Consider the following 2567-nt stretch of genomic DNA (forward strand, 5'->3'; position numbering starts at 1 on the left):
CAAACTGTTCTGAAAGGTCCTAGTTTCAAACCCATCCATTAGTCACTCCTTGGGAGAAAGATAGTCTTGTCCCGTTAAGATTTATAGTCAAAGTAAATGGAATCCAGAATCCTGTCAGAATCTTCATTCTTCATTATGCCCAGAATTCTGTACCACCTGGAATTAAACCAACTCGTTTGAAATAAAATTAAAAAAAAAGATTTATAGCCTTCAAAACTCAATGAAGGGTCACAATAAATGACAATAGGTTTTGAGTCTTTTGAACTGCCACTTTTCTATAATAAATTTACTTCTAAAATGCTATTGTTGTTATGTACATTTGATTTCTTTTTATGAGGGCCCTTCTTGATAAGATTAGAATTGCTGCTCCAAGGGGTTTCCTAGACTGTATTCTTTACAAGAGCAGATCATCATGTCTTTCTCCTATGGAGCTAATCAGTGAGTCTGAACCACTAATCTTTTGTTTAACATTGAGTTCTTAACCATTGCACCAAAACCCAAATCCCTCTGAATCCAATTCCACCAGAAAAATGAAAATGTCATATAGAACCAGGTCCCCATGATGATTTGGAAGCCATCAACTGATCTTGCAAGCCTAAGCTATGCTATTCCTCTGAATTGTAAGAGAACTTGAGAATTTGAATTCTGACTTCACAAAAAATATAAAACAACATAAAAATTCAAACAAAACTCATTGCCTTTAAGTTGGAACTGACTCATAACTAATCTGCCATTGGATTTTGGAGGCTGTAAATCTTTCTCCCATAGAGTCTTTAGTAATTTAGAAACAGCAGAGAGGCTTGGCTTTGGGGTTAGCAGCACAGCTCTCTATGGACTTCTTGTTATTAGGTGTGGTCAAGTCAACTAAGATTCCTAGTGAACCTGTGAGATCTGAGCCATCCATGCCTTATTCTGTCCCATCCTCACAATCTCATACGCTCACGCCCTTTGTTACAGTCACCATGTCAATATCAATCTTTTCGAGTCTTCCTCTTTCCTGACCTTTCACCTTTCCCAGAATGTTATCTCTTTCAAGGACTGACCCTTCCTGACAACAAGTGTATTGAAGGTAAGTTGAAATTTCACCATCCTTGCCTCTAAGGAGCATCTTACTGCCACTTTCTTCAACACAGATTGTTATTTCGGTAGTTTATGAGAGACAAAAATGGTTACATGTAAATTTCTCCAAATACACAAAATACATTTAAAAGGTAGTAGAAAACTAAAATATCTAGAATAGGCAAAAGTCTGTTATTGATTCCAGGAGTTGGAAAGAAGGGGCAAGGAAGAAAATAATCTCATGGGTGGGGAGAGGGAATCATTGAGCTTCTATTAGAGGCGATGAAAATATTTGGAAAGGGATGATGTGCAATAAGATTAAAGAAATAATTGCCCCTGAATTGTGCATGAAGAAAAATGTTTGAATGGAAAATAGTTTGTTATTTATATAATTACCAAACCAAATTTAAAAAATGCTGTTGTTTTTGTTGTTACATATCACATATATGAGTCAACTGCAAATATAGGACAAGTACAGCATAAATACATTCAAAAGAGATAAGATGTTTAAGTTTACTCTCATCTTGTGGCTCAAGAAATTGAATGAATGAGGGTGCCATTGCAGAGAGATCAGGGGAGGAAGAGAGGGCTATGAGTTTCATGCAAGAAGTGCTGAGTTGGAGCAGCCTGTGGGATATGTTAATAGGCACATTCAATAGAAAGCAGGCACCTGGAGCTGTGCTTCAAGGTCAGAACTCTAGGTAACAGCCAGGATGGCATTAGAATACAGATGGCAATCAGTGCTAAAGAACAAGATAAGAATGTCACAAGGTCATGGTGAATGAGAAGAGGGAAGACCTTGGAGCCAAAAGGAGCTCAAATAGAGAAGAGTTGGCAGAGGAGCAAAACCAGCAGAGGAGACACAAGAAAAGACTGGAACAGTAAGAGACAGAGGCAAGAGCTGGTGGGCTCCTGAAAGCCAAGACAGACTGTTCTAAGCAGGTGAAATGGAGTTCAGAGCTAGCTAATGTTGCTAGAAAAGTATCTTTACACAGCTATTCATTCACTTTCAATTTGGCTTCTCGTGCGATGACTTTTAGTCTTTTTTTCTCTGCTGTGCTGGGTCTTGATAACTGAATGAAACAGAAAATGAGTAAGGTTAAATGAGTCAGGGCCAACCTCGAGGACTCAACAACAGAAACAATAAGTAGATACTAAAGCCATTCCACCTTCTGAAAATTACAAACGTGTTTAAATTGAGCTATGTGTTTTGTTGTCAAGCAAAAGGTCAGCAATTGGAATCTTTCAGCTTCTCTAAAGGGAAAAGATTAGGAGTCCAGTGTCACCATAAGTTGGAACTGACTTGACACCAGTGGGTTTCGTTTTAGTTTCCTTCCTCATTCAGGATCCCAGGAAGCAAAGCAGTTAAAATGCTCAGCTGTCAACAGAAAGCTTGACAGATCGAATCCATCAACCAGACCATGGGATAAAGATGTAACAGTCTGATACCAAAAAGATTACAGACACAGTAACCCTTTGGGACAGTTCTACTCTGTTCTATTATTATT

This window comes from Elephantulus edwardii, unplaced genomic scaffold, assembly GCF_000299155.1.
Source record: "Elephantulus edwardii isolate Elephantulus edwardi_28Jun2011 unplaced genomic scaffold, EleEdw1.0 scaffold00168, whole genome shotgun sequence".
NCBI classification, from domain to species: domain Eukaryota; kingdom Metazoa; phylum Chordata; class Mammalia; order Macroscelidea; family Macroscelididae; genus Elephantulus; species Elephantulus edwardii.